This window comes from Carassius gibelio, chromosome B18, assembly GCF_023724105.1.
Source record: "Carassius gibelio isolate Cgi1373 ecotype wild population from Czech Republic chromosome B18, carGib1.2-hapl.c, whole genome shotgun sequence".
Classification (NCBI taxonomy): Eukaryota; Metazoa; Chordata; class Actinopteri; order Cypriniformes; family Cyprinidae; genus Carassius; species Carassius gibelio.
The window spans coordinates 27,109,815-27,127,155 of NC_068413.1; positions in this window are offsets into that span (position 1 = coordinate 27,109,815).

Sequence of the window (17,341 nt, forward strand, 5' to 3'; positions counted from 1 at the left end):
ATAATTTCCTCTTTAATATTTGGAGCACAAAATAAACATGTACATTTGAATACATGTTGTAACAGATATGCAGGTCATCGATTCATGGGTTAAATTCAGATGAAACCCTGTTTGCACTAAAATGCCTGGCCTGGCGCCAGCCTGGCTGGACTTAAATTAATTTACGATACCCGTGCAAGCCTCAAAGGAGAAATGAAAACCCCCAACCAAATTCCTGAAGACAAAGGAAACCTTTCGTAGAAGTTCCTTACTTTCATCATTTTATTAATAATATGTATTTTGAATATGTTTTGTGTGTACCATGGTTAACCCTTGTTATGCGAGGATCATAATTTTTCTAGCGTATAAATTGGGATTGTTTCTCCTCACCAACTTTCTCAAAGAGAGCCATGTGCTGCAACCCCCCCACTCTTGCAGCTCGTAAAAATTTTATGACCACACAGGACAACAGGGCAGGAGAGAAGCCAAATCACTGGTTTCTTTTCCCAATGCATTTCTAAACCATTACCTTTTTGTTTTATGTTTTCTAAATGTATTACGTATTTCTTTTTGGTACATTAGATGTTTCCCATATAAATTGGGACTATCTGCAATTTATTAGCGTGTGTTATGTTGTGTTATCTTTAAATGTGTGTATTTCTGCATTTGAATGTAACTTCGTGTTTCTATCAGTTATATACATGTACTGTTTGGTGTTCTTGTAATCGTCATGCTTTGACAGACCCATTTATCTAGAGCAAAGTAATGAAAAATTTATTTAATCTGGAATTACGAACTTTCTAGAATATCCCTGATGAAATCGGACAAGCCCTAAATCATCAGGGGGTTGGCTCCACAGAGACAAAGGAACTTTTCCCTCCGCTTCAGATCGCGGACGTTCATTGGCTGTTCACGCGAAAAGAGGCATGAACCATTTCAAGCTATAAGAATTGACCGGACAAGATCCGCCCTCTCTTCTCTTCTTCTCGTTCTTCGTTCTCGGACACGCTGCTCTCCTGTGCGACCAACGTCACTCCCGCGAGGCCCATGGCCTCGAGCCGCGCTCATTTCGCCGTCCCCCTCAGCACAGGGACTGAGGAAAGGAAAGACATTTTCATGGCTCCTTTGGAAGCTTTCGTTTTTGTTGTTTGTTTTCTTTTCTTTACAGTATTGTTCAAAATAATAGCAGTACAATGTGACTAACCAGAATAATCAAGGTTTTTAGTATATTTTTTATTGCTACGTGGCAAACAAGTTACCAGTAGGTTCAGTAGATTGTCAGAAAACAAACAAGACCCAGCATTCATGATATGCACGCTCTTAAGGCTGTGCAATTGGGCAATTAGTTGAAAGGGGTGTGTTCAAAAAAATAGCAGTGTCTACCTTTGACTGTACAAACTCAAAACTATTTTGTACAAACATTTTTTTTTCTGGGATTTAGCAATCCTGTGAATCACTAAACTAATATTTAGTTGTATGACCACAGTTTTTTAAAACTGCTTGACATCTGTGTGGCATGGAGTCAACCAACTTGTGGCACCTCTCAGCTGTTATTCCACTCCATGATTCTTTAACAACATTCCACAATTCATTCACATTTCTTGGTTTTGCTTCAGAAACAGCATTTTTGATATCACCCCACAAGTTCTCAATTGGATTAAGGTCTGGAGATTGGGCTGGCCACTCCATAACATTAATTTTGTTGGTTTGGAACCAAGACTTTGCCCATTTACTAGTGTGTTTTGGGTCATTGTCAACCATTTCAAGGGCATGTCCTCTTCAGCATAGGGCAACATGACCTCTTCAAGTATTTTAACATATGCAAACTGATCCATGATCCCTGGTATGCGATAAATAGGCCCAACACCATAGTAGGAGAAACATGCCCATATCATGATGCTTGCACCTCCATGCTTCACTGTCTTCACTGTGTACTGTGGCTTGAATTCAGAGTTTGGGGGTCGTCTCACAAACTGCCTGTGGCCCTTGGACCCAAAAAGAACAATTTTACTCTCATCAGTCCACAAAATGTTCCTCCATTTCTCTTTAGGCCAGTTGATGTGTTCTTTGGCAAATTTTAACCTCTTCTGCACATGCCTTTTTTTTAACAGAGGGACTTTGCGGGGGATTCTTGAAAATAGATTAGCTTCACACAGACGTCTTCTAACTGTCACAGTACTTACAGGTAACTCCAGACTGTCTTTGATCATCCTGGAGGTGATCATTGGCTGAGCCTTTGCCATTCTGGTTATTCTTCTATCCATTTTGATGGTTGTCTTCCGTTTTCTTCCATGTCTCTCTGGTTTTGCTCTCCATTTTAAGGCATTGGAGATCATTTTAGCTGAACAGCCTATCATTTTTTGCACCTCTTTATAGGTTTTCCCCTCTCTAATCAACTTTTTAATCAAAGTACGCTGTTCTTCTGAACAATGTCTTGAACGACCCATTTTCCTCAGCTTTCAAATGCATGTTCAACAAGTGTTGGCTTCATCCTTAAATAGGGGCCACCTGATTCACACCTGTTTCTTCACAAAATTGATGACCTCAGTGACTGAATGCCACACTGCTATTTTTTTGAACACACCCCTTTCAACTAATTCAACTAATTGCCCAATTGCACAGCCTTAAGAGCGTGCATATCATGAATGCTGGGTCTCATTTGTTTTCTGAGAATCTACTGAACCTACTGGTAACTTGTTTGCCACGTAGCAATAAAAAAATATACGAAAAACCTTGATTATTCTGGTTAGTCACATTGTACTGCTATTATTTTGAACAATACTGTACTAAGTTTATTCAACTATTCGCCTCTCCACACAAGGGTGACGAATTCTGGAACATTGTTTGTTGAACCTTTCAAACACCGCGCGAAGACAAAACAAAGGCCCGCTCCCGCTGCTCCTCGCTCACACCAAGATCCAGCGCAGCTTGCACGCGCGCAGTTTTCAAAAGGACCAGCACACAAAGCGTCACAAAAAGACCACGCTCACGCACGATGGGCCATGCAAGTATCACTTTTCTATGGAGATTTAAATGCTACTTTAAAGTGTTGCTGTGATCTGATTGTTGTTGGCTTCCAACAAGGTTACTGACTGATTTTCATACCTGAGCTCATTCTGTGATCTCTCTCGCTTTCTCCATTTTCTCTCTCTCTCGCTCGCTCGCTCGCTCTCTTTCTCTCTCTCTCTCTCTCTCTCTCTCGCTCTCTTATTTGGATTCCGTTATGTCTTGTATAAAGGTGACTGTCTGTATTGTCATACGCATATTTACTCTGTGTGATTTGTAGTTTCCATGTATTATTAGTCAATTATTAAAAAAAACATATATCCATGATTGGCTTGGACTCCACCCCACTCACATTACGAGTCACTGAAAGGTCTGATCTTTAGCTACAAGTTTAAATTTAGATACTAAATTTATCATAAGGATAGGATAATGTTTTCATGGCCAGAGAATATTTTTCCTTGAATTATAAGAAGTGATAACTTTATTGAAAATGGATAGGTCAATCTGGTTTGCTGGACAAACCACTGTTTGATTTGCAGTAATTTACAGTAAGAGATATCACAATAATTGATATGAAGAATGGAATATTGACATATTAATGAGTAAGTTATAGTGCCCTGAAATTAGTTATTGGTATAGACAATTGAGCTATTTTTCATAATCAATAAAATTTAATGTAACTGTCATCTGAGATATATATTAATCATATTCCTGATTAATTATTCAAATTCCCTATATATCATTTGAGTTAATTACTATGTAAAGCTCGTTGTTACAATGTTGAAAATAAACCTGAAGAATTTAATACAAACGAATACCTCATGAAACCAGAGTTTGTTTGTTTTTTTAAGTCAAAAGAAGGACAGATGACTTTTGATTTTTTTGAGGGGTAGGCCTCTAAGTGGAATTTTCACATTAACTTCACGCAATATAACATTATTTTATTATCGTAATTTTGACTTTATTCTTAGAATATTATGACGTTAATCTTATATATTTAGTTATTTTGCAAAAATTAATTTGACGAACGTGACTTTGCTGTCTCCTCATTGGACTGCCTTAAGAGAGAAATGCACCTTTACAGATTACATAATGAAATATGTTTTGTATTTTAAAATAGTAAAGCATTCTATAGATAAATTCATCATGTCGGCTAAGCGCTCCTGCTCAAGACCAAGAGGACAGAAAGTGCATTTTGTTTGTTTTCCTTTCTTTACAAATGCACAAGGTTTTGTATCTTGTGCATCTTTTGCATCAACATGGATATTAAAATCACCAACTATTAAAACTTTATCTGCAGCCAGAACTAACTCTGATGTAAAATCACCAAATTCTTTAATAAAGTCTGTATGATGCCCTGGTGGACTGTATACATTAGCCAGTACAAACATCACAGGGGATTTATCATTAACATTTGTTTCTCTGGATAATGTTAATTGAAGCACCATTACTTCAAACGAGTTATACTTGAAGCCTGCCCTATGAGAAATCCTGAAGACGTTGTTATAACTTGAAGCAATACCTCCCCCTTGCCTTTTAGACACGGCTCATGTTTATAACAGTGATCTTGGGGGGTGGACTCATTTAAAACAATGTAATAATCAGGTTTTAGCCAGGTTTCTGTCAAACAGTGCACATCTAGATTATGATCAGTGATCATATTCTTTACAAAAAGGGTTTTTGTAGAAAGGGATCTGATTTTCAATAAGCCAAGCTTTATCATTTGTTTATCCATATTGCATTTGTTTTTTATTTGCTGAACCTCAATTAAATTGTTAATTTTAACTTGGTTTGGACAATTTTTGTATTTTCTAGTTCGGGGAACAGACTCAGTCTCTATAGTGTGATATCTAGGTGAAAGAGTCTCTATGTGCTGGGAATTAACTGACCTCTGTGACGTGAGGCAGCTAGCAGACGGTCGGTTTAGCCAGTCTGTCTGCTTGTATGAGCTGACCTCCAGGCTTTGAGTGCAACAGACAAGACGTGATGAGCCTCTGGAAGATCAGCTGTGAAGTGATGTGACTCTGGATGATCTGTTGTGATGTAACAAGACTGTGGAAGTTCAGCTGAGACGTGATGAGACTCTGGAAGTTCAGCTGAGAAGTAATGAGACTCTGGAAAATCAACCATGCCCTGACTGGACTCAGGAAGATCGACTGTTACTTGACTTGACTTGTGAAGATCAGCGGTGACATGAATTGACTCAGGATTGGCAGCCCTGACATGACGGGACTGTGGAAAGTTAGCTGAGAAGTGACGAGACTCTGGAATGTCAGTGAAGATGTGACTTGACTTAGGAATACCAACTTTGACTTGACTTGACTCATGAAGATCAGCTGTGACACTGTGGCTGCCATTTTGCAGTTGCGCTCTGCTGTTGCCTCCGTTTTGTGCTCATGCTCTATTGTGGCTGCCAATACATGAGTGGGTGTGGTGTTACGTTCTTCCCCCGCTAAACCCACAGTAAATGAAGTGCACACAACAACATCGTTCTCCAGTGATCGTGGGCCTTGTCTAAAGGCAAACAAAATTATTCCTGTGTCCTGGCCAATGTTCCTCAGAAAAAACACTGAATCCTTGTGTGGCAGAGTTTTCTGCAATGGGGCTGACGAGTTGTGAGACATGCGGATCCATGTGCAAGCTTTTATTACACAGAGACATATACAGGCATGGGTCAAACACTGGCAAACAGGTATACAGAAGGCAAAACAAAGAATATTCCTAGGGCAAGCATGGGTCAAAATCCTGACTATGAAAACTAGAAACTGAAACAAGACTATGAAAATTAGAAACCAAAACAAGTTTATGAAAACAAACACGGAATGGCTTGGTATCACAACTATCACTAGGAGAGGGATATGTGCAGAACAATACTTGGCAGTGTGTGAGAGGAAGTCCAATGCTTATGAAGCATGTCTGATAATTGTGCTGTGTGTGTGTGATTGGTCTCGGGTGCATGGTGTGATTTTTATCAGGTGAATGTGACTGGTGCAGTGGAGCATAGGAAATGTAGTCCAAGGTGTACTGTCTAGTATTAAAGTCTGTTTTGTGGATGAAGACCTCTGGTGGTGAATAAATGGAAGTTCACTGACCGGATCTTGACACCTGTCTTTGTGAGGTAATACAGACAGGCCCCTCCCAAGATAGTTTGATTGACAGTAGTGTTTCATCACCAATTTGACTGACATCTTACCCTGAGTGAGCTGTCATCAGTCCACCATTGTTTCGATGACAGACTAGATGTAGACAAGAATGTCTCCTAACCGACTGAGATTTTTTGTTGTTGGCTGTAATAATGAACACAGCAGTCATCATTTACTCCAGGCATCTGAACCACTGAAGATGCAGTGGATTAAGTCGAGTAAAGTCAGGTCACCTTTATTTATATAGCTTTAAATATAGCTTTAAACAAAATACATTGCGTCGAAGCAACTGAACAACATTCATTAAGAAAACAGTGTGGCAATAATGCAAAATTATAGTTAAAGTCAGTTCATCATTGAATTCAGTGATGTCATCTCTGTTCAGTTTAAATAGTGTCTGTGCATTTATTTGCAATCAAGTCAATGATATCGCTGTAGATGAAGTGACCCCAACTAAGCAAGCCAGAGGCGACAGCGGCAAGGAACCGAAACTCCATCGGTAACAGAATGGAGAAAGAAACCTTGGGAGAAACCAGGCTCAGTTGGGGGGCCAGTTCTCCTCTGATCAGACAAAACAAGTAGTTCAATTCCAGGCTGCAGCAAAGTCAGATTGTGCAGAAGAATCATCTGTTTCCTGTGGTCTTGTCCTGATGGTCCTCTGAGACAAGGTCTTTACAAGAGATCTGTATCTGGGGCTCTAGTTTTCCTAATCTCCGATGTCTTTCAGGGCTGTAGAGGTCCTTTCTAGGTGCTGATCCACCATCTGATCTGGATACGTACTGGATCAGGGTGACTGCAGTGACCCTCTGATCTGGATCCAGACTGGATCTGGTGGCTACGGTGACCTCGGAATAAGTATATCGGGTTTACCTAATTAATGCAGCCTAAAAATCCTTTAACGGATTTGGATATTAAAAGCATATTAGTATGTTATGTGTAAGCCAGGTTAAAGAGATGGGTCTTTAATTTAGATTTAAACTGCAAGAGTGTGTCTGCCTCCCAAACAATGTTAGGTAGGTTATTCCAGAGTTTAGGCGCCAAATAGGAAAAGGATCTGCCGCCCGCAGTTGATTTTGATATTACATTTGCTTCTGAAGGGAATGTGTCCCCAATCTACCTAAATGTGTCCATCTTTGCACAAATCATTTGTGGTCCAGCTTCACCTACATAAAAAGTGATTATAAGGTTTTTAATGAATCTTTGCAAATCACATTTCCTAATTGTGTGCTAATTAGCAAGTTTCACAATGAATGCAGCTAAAGTCAACAGTCTTTCTGAGACCGGCTTGGAAGACAAAGACGGGGTCAGCGGAGCTCATTTATATTTAAAGGAAAATGCTACAATATGGCTTGCTCTGAAAATGTCTTGGTTACGCATGTAACCCTCGTTCCCTGAAGGAGGGAATGGAGACGTTCCGAATGGGATCTTGCCCGAGAGCCCAATCACCTTCGAGTGGTTTCTCTACTTCCTGTTGGCCTTCTGTAGCTAATCGTAGCTCCGTGTAGCTGTTTATTTTAATTGTATTTTTCTCTAGAATCTTTATCTTACTATCACTCTCTGTTTTTTTTTTAAAGTGATAAATATCACACCATATTTGTGATACTATCGATCAATCTTATCAGATTAATTTTGATCGTTCACTTTTATTTTATATCCGTGAGTGCAGGACAACTGCAAAACGTTAGCACTTGTTAGCTTGTCATTAGCATTTTCATTCAAACCTATCGCTGCTTTCTTTTCTCCTCTCCTCTCTCTCACTCCAGTTTTTCACAAGATCATCAAACAACCGCAGTAAGAATATTTCATCAAGCACGGTGAGTAATTGCTTCTCCTGCTATTATTATTTGCACCTCTTGCCACATGTACAGTTTATCTATTACTGTCGCAGATGAGGGATTCACATGTGATAAATGCAGGGAAATAGTTAGGCTGACAGAGAAGATTTCAGAATTAGTGACACGCATCCAAACTTTAATTGAGGACAGTAAGAATGTTAGGGCTCTAGATACAGCTTTGGATGTGTCTAGCTCAGGGATTCGTGTACATTGTCCGGTTTCGGCAGAGCCCCTGCAGCAGGGTGACAGTGAGGCAGCGTAGTCGTGGGTCAAAACACCGCTCTTCTGTTCCGATCAAAACATTAAACAGGTTCTCCCCACTCAGTGATGCACCCACTGCGAAACCTGATGAAAGTGCTCTAGTTATTGGTGATTCTATTGTATGGAACGTGAATATAGAGACACCAGCCACCATAGTCAAATGTTTACCGGGAGCCAGAGTGCCTGACATCTTGGTAAATATAAAAGTGCTGGCTAATGCTAAACGTAAATACAGTAAGATTATAATTCATGCTGGCGCTAATGATGTTCGACTTCGCCAGTCGGAGATCACTAAAAATAACATTAAAGAGGTGTGTGAACTTACAAGCACGATGTCAGACACTTTAATATGCTCTGGTCCCCTCCCTGCTTACCGTGGAGACGAGATGCATAGCAGATTGTCATCACTCAATGGCTGGATGTCCATGTGGTGCCCACAGAATAACATAGGTTTCATAGACAATTGGACGAGCTTTTGGGGCAGACCTGACCTGTTGAAAAGAGATGGTCTTCATCCCTCCTGGGGTGGCGCCACTCTTCTCTCTAGAAATATGGCAAATAGTCTTAGTGTTTATACTTGACTAACTGGGGCCCAGGTCAGGAAGCAGACAGACTGGCTAAACCGACCGTCTGCTAGCTGCCTCCCGTCACAGAGGTCAGTTAATTCTCACCACATAGAGACTCTTTCACCTAGATATCACACTATAGAGACTGTGTCTGTTCCCCAAACTAGAAAATACAAAAAAACGTCCAAACCAAGTTAAGATTAACAATTTAATTGAGGTTCAACAAGTAAAAAACAGAAGCAATATGGATAAACAAATGATAAAGCTTGGCTTATTGAATATCAGATCCATTTCTACGAAAACACTTTTTGTAAATAATATGATCACTGATCATAATCTAGATGTTCACTGTTTGACAGAAACCTGGCTAAAACCTGATGATTACATTGTTTTAAATGAGTCCACCCCCCAAGATTACTGTTATTAACATCAGCCACGTCTAAAAGGCAAAGGAGGAGGTGTTGCTTCAATTTATAACAACGTTTTCAGGATTTCTCGGAGGGCAGGCTTCAAGTATAACTCATTTGAAATAATGATGCTTCATATAACATTATACAGAGAAACAAATGTTAATGATAAATCCCCTGTTATGTTTGTACTAGCTACTGTATACAGGCTACCAGGGCACCATACAGACTTTATTAAAGAGTTGGTGATTTACATCCGAGTTAGTTCTGGCTGTAGATAAAGTTTTAATAGTTGGTGATTTTAATATCCATGTTGATAATGAAAAAGATGCATTGGGATCAGCATTCATAGACATTCTGAACTCTATTGGGGTTAGACAACACGTCTCAGGACCTAATCATTGTCGAAATCATACTCTATATTTAAAACTGTCACATGGAATTGATGTTGATAGTGTTGAAATTATGCAGTCAAGTGATCATATCTCAGATCATTATTTATTTTTGTGCAAACTTCATATAGCCAAAATTGTAAATTCTACTTCTTGTTACAAGTATGGTAGAACCATCACTTCTACCACAAAAGACTGCTTTTTAAGTTATCTTCCTGATTAATCCAAATTCCTTAGCATATCCAAAACCTCAGAAAAACTTGATGATGTAGCAGAAACTATGGACTCTCTCTTTTCTAGAACTTTAAATACAGTTGCTCCCTTACACTTAAGGAAGGTTAAGGAAAACAGTTTGACACCATGGTGTAATGAGCATACTCGCACCCTAAAGAGAGCAGCCCGAAAAATGGAGCTCAGCTGGAGGAAAACAAAACTAGAGGTATTACGTATTGCTTGGCGGGAAAGTTACCTATCCTACAGAAAAGCATTTAAAACGGCTAGATTCGATGACTTTTCTTCTCTTTTAGAAGAAAACAAAAATAACCCCAGGTATTTATTCAATACAGTGGCTAAATTAACAAAAAATAAAGCCTCAACAAGTGTTGACATTTCCCAACACCACAGCAGTATTGACTTTATGAACTACTTTACTTCTAAAATCGATACTATTAGAGATAAAATTGCAACCATTCAGCCGTCAGCTACAGTATCGCATGAGACAGTGCACTATAGACCCCCTGAGGAACAGTTCCACTCATTCTCTACTATAGGAGAGGAAGAATTGTATAAACTTATCATCAAATCATCTAAACCAACAACATGTATGTTAGACCCTATACCATAGGATATGTACCCAAAACCTTCAAACTGGCTGTTATTAAGCCTCTCATCAAAAAACCACAACTTGACCCCAAAGAACTAGTTAATTATAGACCAATCTCGAATCTTCCTTTTCTGTCCAAGATACTAGAAAAGGTGGTATCCTCAAAATTATATTCCTTCTTAGAGAAAAATGGTATATGTGAGTATTTCCAGTCAGGATTTAGACCGTATCATAGTACTGAGACTGCTCTCCTTAGAGTTACAAATGATCTGCTTTTGTCATCTGATCGTGTGTGTATCTCTCTATTAGTTTTATTGGATCTTAGTGCTGCGTTTGACACAATTGACCACAACATTCTTTTGCATAGAGTTGAACACTTTGTTGGTATTAATGGAAGTGCATTAGCATGGTTTAAATCGTACTTATATGACTGCCATCAGTTCGTAGCAGAATCAAAATCAGAATCAGAATGAGCTTTATTGCCAGGTATGTTTACACATACGAGGAATTTGTTTTCGTGACAGAAGCTCCGCAGTACAACAGAATGACAGCGACAGAACATAAAACACATAATAAAAGAATAAAAAATACAAATATGTAGACAGTGAATGACAATATACAAATGACAATTGTAGGCAGGTATATTACAAAGTGAAGTTATGTATGTACATATATATTGTGTGCAAGATTTAAGTGTATACTAAGTATGTGTGTTAGATAAATAAAGTGTGTGTGTATATAAATATAAAGTGTAGTGTGTTCGCCATTATTGTCAGCTGTTCATAAGATGGATTGCCTGAGGGAAGAAACTGGTCCTGTGTCTGGTTGTTCTGGTGCTCAGTGCTCTGTAGCGTCGACCAGATGGCAACAGTTCAAAGAGGGAGTGTGCTGGATGTGAGGGGTCCAGAGTGATTTTGACAGCCCTTTTTCTCACTCTGGATAAGTACAGTTCTTGAATAGATGGGAGAGTTGAACCGATGATTCGCTCAGCAGTCCGGACTACTCTCTGTAGTCTTCTGAGGTCAGATTTAGAAGCTGAGCTGAACCAGACAGTTACTGAAGTGCAGAGGATGGATTCAATGATGGTGGAGTAGAACTGTTTCAGCAGCTCCTGTGGCAGGTTTAACTTCCTCAGCTGGCGGAGAAAGTACAACCTCTGCTGGGCCTTTTTTACGATGGAGTCAATGTGAATGTCCCACTTCAGGTCCTGAGAGATGGTGGTTCCCAGGAACCTGAATGACTCCACTGCAGTCACAGGGCTGTTCATGATGGTGAGTGGGGGGAGTGCAGGGGGGTTTCTCCTGAAGTCCACGATCATCTCCACTGTTTTGAGGGTGTTAAGCTCCAGGTTGTTGAGACTGCACCAGACAGCCAGCTCTTTTACCTCCTGTCTGTAAGCAGACTCGTCACCGTCCTGAATGAGGCCGATGAGTGTGGTGTCATCTGCAAACTTCAGGAGCTTGACAGAGGGGTCCTTAGATGTGCAATCGTTGGTGTACAGGGAGAAGAGCAGTGGTGAGAGTACACAGCCCTGGGGAGCTCCGGTGCTGATTGTACGGGTGCTGGATGTGTATTTTCCCAGCCTCACTAGCTGCTGCCTGTCTGTCAGGAAGCTGTTGATCCACTGACAGACGGAGGTGGGCACGGAGAGCTGATTTAGTTTGGGCAGGAGGAGGTTTGGGATGATCGTGTTGAAGGTCGAGCTGAAGTCCACAAAAAGGATACTCACATAAGTCCCCGGTCTGTCTAGGTGTTGCAGAACATAATGCAGTCCAATGTTTACTGCATCGTCCACAGACCTGTTTGCTCTGTAGCAGTGAATGAAGATGTATCATATCTATCACAAGTGCAGTATGGAGTACCTCAAGGCTCAGTACTAGGGCCGCTACTCTTCACACTTTATATGTTACCCTTGGGAGATATCATCAGGAAACATGGTGTTAGCTTTCACTGTTATTCTGATGATACTCAGCTCTATATTTCTTCGCGGCCTGGTGAAACACACCAATTTGAAAAACTAATGGAATGCATAGTCGATATAAAAAACTTGATGACGAGTAATTTCTTACTGCTAAATTCTGAAAAAACCGAGGTGTTAATTATAGGACCTAAAAACTCTGCTTGTAATAACCCAGAACACTGTCTAAGACTTGATGGCTGCTCTGTCAATTCTTCGTCATCAGTTAGGAACCTACAGTAGGTGTGCTATTTCATCGCAATCTTTCCTTAGAAAGCCACATTTCTAGCATTTGTAAAACTGCATTTTTCCATCTCAAAATTATATTTAAATTACGCCCTATACTCTCAATGTGAAATGCAGAAATTCTAATCCATGTATTTATGACCTTAAGGTAAGATCATTGGAATGCTTTATTGGCTGGTTGTTCTGCATGCTTAGTAAACAAACTACTAATGCTTAGTCAACACTGCACTGGCTCCCTATCAAACATTGTATAGATTTTAAAAAATTGCTTATTACTTATAAAGCCCTGAATGGTTTTGCACCTCAATATTTGAAAGAGCTCCTTTTACGTTATAATGCTCTACGTCCGCTACGTTCTCAAAACTCAGGCAATTTGATAATACCTAGAATATCAAAATCAACTGCGGGCGGCAGATCTTTTTCTTATTTGGCACCTAAACTCTGGAATAACCTACCTAACATTGTTTGGGAGGCAGACACACTCTTGCAGTTTAAATCTAGATTGAAGACCCATCTCTTTAACCTGGCTTACACATAACATACTAATATGCTTTTAAAATCCAAATCCGTTAAAGGATTTTTAGGCTGCATTAATTAGGTAAACCGGAACTGGAAACACTTCCCATAACACCCTATGTACTTGCTACATCATTAGAAGAATGGCATCTACGCTAATATTTGTCTGTTTCTCTCTTATTCCGAGGTCACCGTAGCCACCAGTTCCAGTCAGTATCCAGATCAGTGGGTCACTGCAGTCACCCGGATCCAGTACGTATCCAGACATGATGGTGGATCAGCACCTAGAAAGGACCTCTACTGCCCTGAAAGACAGCGGAGACCAGGACAACTAGAGCCCCAGATACAGATCCCCTGTAAAGACCTTGTCTCAGAGGACCACCAGGACAAGACCACAGGAAACAGATTATTCTTCTGCACAATCTGACTTTGCTGCAGCCTGGAATTAAACTACTGGTTTCGTCTGGTCAGAGGAAAACTGGCCCCCCAACTGAGCCTGGTTTCTGTCACCGATGGCGTTTCATTTCCTTGGCACTGTCGCCTCTGGCTTGCTTAGTTGGGGTCACTTCATCTACAGCGATATCGTTGACTTGATTGCAAATAAATGCACAGACATTATTTAACTGAACAGAGATGACATCACTGAATTCAATTATGAACTGCCTTTAACTATCATTTTGCATTATTGACACACTGTTTTTCTAATGAATGTTGTTCAGTTGCTTTGACACAATGCATTTTGTTTAAAGCGCTATATAAATAAAGGTGACTTGACTTGACAAAATGAGCCAATGGTACACAAAGTACCTTGGTCTGTGGAATTTGGGTATATAAGGAGCAGCTCGCGCAACTCGCATTCAAGTCTTCGCTGAGGAGCCGAGCCAGTGACCTGGCTGTTCAGCGGAACAGCGATGTGGCAAGGGGATGTAACGTCTCTGTTCCCTCCTTCAGGGAATGAGGGTTACATACGTAACAAAGACGTTCCTTTTCAGTCAGTCACATTTGACGTTATGAATGGAGTCCCTTACAAAACGCAACATGGCTGTCTTCCAGTGACCCGTGTGAGTGATAGCACGCTGTTGTGAGGCCAGCACATCCACCAAGGTGGTGATACATAAGAACTCTGAGGTACCCAGCCCGCAAGGTGGAAGTTTCAATGACAGAGCTGGCAAGGGGCTTACCAAGGGAAAGACACATGCTGCAGAGAGACTTACTGTGGACATACGCATGTGGGATTGCCCAGAAAGGGGGAATCACAACACATGGAGGCACTTAGTCCCACACAGGGCTGACCAAAGGGCATGTACGCAAGTGCTGGACATCTACAGTGCTGGAGGAACCCAGGGTTCTGACTGAGGAACTCACCTGAGGGGAATAGCATACGCATCCAGTCTGTGGAGTGGAATGGCGCAGCAAGCGGATTGACACTGAGCAGGTCCTTACTGGCCCGAAAGGGCGAGTACCTGGGAGGACACGAGCTCTACACGGAGATTATAAATCTCACAAATTTGTTAGGTGTTGCCCAGCCCACAGCTCTACAGATGTCTGTTAGCGAGGCACAATGCGCCAGAGCCCAGGAGGAAGCTACACTCCTAGTTGATTGAGCTCTCACCACTAGGGGGCATGGCAGGTCTTGAGCCTGATAAGTCAGGAAAATAGCAACCACTATCCAGTGGGATAACCCCTGCTTGGAGACAGCCTTTCCCTTCTGCTGGCCTCTGTAACAGACAAAGAACTGGTCTGAGGTCCTAAGGCACTGAGTTCTGTCCACATAGGTGCGGAGTTCACGTACTGGACAGAGCAGCGCCAGGGATGGGTCTGCCTCCCCCAGGGGCAGCGCTTGCAAGTTCACCACCTGATCCTTAAAAGGAGTGGTAGGAACTTTGGGCACGTACCCAGGCCAGGGTCTCAAGATAACTTGAGAGTTAACCGGCCCGAATTCCAGGCACGCTTCGTCAACTGAAAATGCCTTCAGGTCCCGACCCTCTTCACCGAAAGCCAAAGCCGTCAGGAGTGGAGTTTTCAAAGATGAAAACTTTAGCTCTGCTGAAAGCAAGGGTTCGAAGGGAGCCCTCTGCAGTGCCGATAGAACCACTGCGAGGTCCCAAGAGGGGACTTGCTGAGGGCAAGGCTGATTGAGCCTCCTTACTCCTCTTAGGAACCTGATGATCAGATCATGCCTCCCAAGAGACTTACCTTCAACAGGGTTATGGTGAACCTAAATGGCGGTCACATAGACCTTTAGGGTGGAAGGAGACAGCGTTCATTCCAACACCTCATGAAGAGAGGAAAGCAATGAAACGATCAGACATTTCCGGGGGTCCTCACACCGCGAAGAACACCAAGTGATGAAGAGGTTCCACTTCAAAGCATAGGGGTGTCTGGTGGACACGGCTCTAGGTCAGGTGATGGTAGCTACTACGCGTGGTGGCAAAGTACCTAAACCTTCCATGACCCGTCCAGAACCCACACATGAAGGTTCCACAGATCGGGACGTGGGTGCCAGAGGGTGCCCCATCTCTTAGAAAGAAGGTTCTTCCTCAGAGGAATTGGGCAGGGAAGGGCTGTTGCGAGGAGCACAAGTTCGGGGAGGGCTGTCACGAGGAGCACAAGTTCAGGGAACCAGGTCCGGTTGGGCCAAAAAGGCGCAACCATGAGGACCTACTCCTCGTCCTCCCTGATCTTGCACAACATCTTTGCAAGAAGGCTCACTGGGGGAAACGCATACTTGCGCAGGCCCAGAGGCCAGCTGTGTGCCAGGGCATCCATGCCAAGAGTGCCCTCAGTCATGGAGTAAAACATCTGGCAGTCAGAATTTTCTGGAGAGGCAAACAGGTCTACCTGAGTGTATCCGAAGCGTTCCCAAATCAGCTGAACTGACTGGGGGTGGAGTCACAATCGAGCTTGCCCGGAATGTGAATTGCACGATGTGACCTCAGATGCTTCTGACTCCACAAGAGGAGATGGCGAGCGAGTTGCAACATGTGGCGGGAGTGTAGACCACCCTGATGGTTGATGTACGCTACGGTCGCATTGTTGTCTGTACGGACTATAACGTGCTTGTTTTTCAGCAGGGCCCTGAAGCGGTGCAAAGCAAGCCGTACTGCTAGCAACTTGAGGCAATTGACATGCTACTGAAGAGCGGGGTCCCGTCCAGGAGCCTGACGCACCACAGCCCGTGGCAGAAGCATCAGTTGACACAACAACATGTCTGGACACGTAGAAACGAGGGGTGGGGAGTTTCCAAGTAGCGTTCTCGAGCCGGCTTTGCATGGAAACTGGCAAGGGGAGAGGAGAATGAGAGCGGTGAAGAAGCACGTCCCCAAATGTCGTTCGTGGCCTCTTGGAACCCGGAGGTAGAGGAAACAGCTCTTTTAGTGAAGGTTTGGGTACCACCGGCCGCAGGGCCAGTGGTGGAACAAAAAGAAAATGAGAACAAAGGATTCTCCCCCAGCTCTCCTCCGGGGGAAGGAGTGGTCCGGCTACCATCTCCTGACGAGCTGACGTCTCCAACTCGGTTGGGTCGCCTGTCTCAGGAACGCCGCTTGTACTGGTGTTTGGCAGGCATAGGGGCAGAGACGGGTTGCACCACCCTTCTGCGGCCATCTACTCGCTGCGGCCGGAGTAAACGCTGCTGCTGTGGCCGAGCGGGAGTGGAGGAGCCTGCAGAGGGGCACCCTCGGCTACCAGCAGGCTGAGACGGCTGCGCCGGCGGCAGGGTGGAGGCAGCAGTGGGCCGCTGGGCAGGATGTGTCTGATGGCCTCAGACTGCTTCTGGGCAGCAGCGAACTGTTGGGCAAAGCTCTCTACCACGTTGACGAAGAGGCCATCCTGGGAGACTGGGGAATTAAGGAGCTGAGCCCGATCAGACTCCCTCATGTCTGCCAGTTCAGCCATAGGTGGCGCTCCTGGACCACCAAAGTGGACATCACCTGACCCAAGGAGCGCGCAGTGACCTTCATAGCCTGGAGAGCAAGGTCGGTAGCAGTGCGCGCCTCCTGCAAAAACCCTGGGTCAGCACTGCCCTCGTGCAGCTGCCGGAGCAGCTTGGCCTGATAGACCTGAAGTGAGGCCATGGCACGTAGGGCAGAAGTGGCCTGACCCGCAGCTCTGTAAGCCTTGGCCACAAGCATGGATGAGAACTTACAGGCCTTGGAGGGCAGCTTGGGACCACAACGTCAAGCAGAGGTGCTCTGCGGACACAGTTGCA